We start from the raw sequence: 947 nt of genomic DNA, 5'->3' as shown, positions 1-947 counted from the left end.
CACGGGCTTAGTTGCCCTGCGGCACGTGGGATCTTCCCAGACCAGGGCTCTAACCCGTGTCCCCTGAATTGGCAGGTGGATTCTTAACCACTGCGCCACCAGGGAAGCCCTCAATGCTTTTTAAAAACCTTTTTATTATGAAAATTTTCAAATCTTTTACAAAAGTGGAGAGAATTTTATAATGAGTCCAATTTATTCATCGAGTATCATAGATGGTCAGCTGTCAATATTGGCTGATTCAGTGTCATGTAAACCCCACCCTGCTCTGCACATCACACAGAAACAAATCGCTGACGTGTCATCCTTTCATAGGTGTTGGCATGTAGCTCTAAAACGTGTGAACTTTAAAAATCAGCTTTTTATGTTTTTTACTTAATTTTTTGTTTGAATTGAGAGACTTTAATTCATATAAAGAAGCATTAACAACAGCAGGAGAGCTCGGAAGGGTATTCAGGGCTGCGGGGGTGCCGAGACGGCTCGCCCGTACGTAGGGGTTCAGGCTCTGGGCTGGCGGAGATGTTTCGCTGGGCTTCCCAGCCTCCGTAAGAGGTGGGCAGGAACAAGAAGACACGGGGGACGCACGGGAACCAGAAGTCCTTCACTCTGCGCTCGCTACAGAGGAGAAATGCTCGAAGGGTCCAGCCCATCCGTGCAGAGCAAGCCCGGCGGGAACCAATACACCGCTTCCCAGTGGGGCGCCACCACCTCCCACTCCTGGCCTTTGTGCTGCGGTTGCCAAACCTTGACATCTGCACAGGTCATAAACCCCACAGCGCATTGTTGTCATTGTTGTTGAAGCAATCAATTATTTTTTAGAGATACTTAGATAGTAAGAAGGAGCCTTGCATTCTTACCCGTGCAGTTACCACTTCCTGTGCTTTCTGTTCCATTTTGTGGATCCACATTACCATCTGGTATCATTTTCCTTTGGCCTGAAGACACTCTTT

The sequence above is a fragment of the Lipotes vexillifer genome, unplaced genomic scaffold (assembly GCF_000442215.2).
Source record: "Lipotes vexillifer unplaced genomic scaffold, Lipotes_vexillifer_v1.1 scaffold1063, whole genome shotgun sequence".
NCBI classification, from domain to species: Eukaryota; Metazoa; Chordata; class Mammalia; order Artiodactyla; family Lipotidae; genus Lipotes; species Lipotes vexillifer.
Note: the sequence above shows the minus strand (reverse complement) of the source record.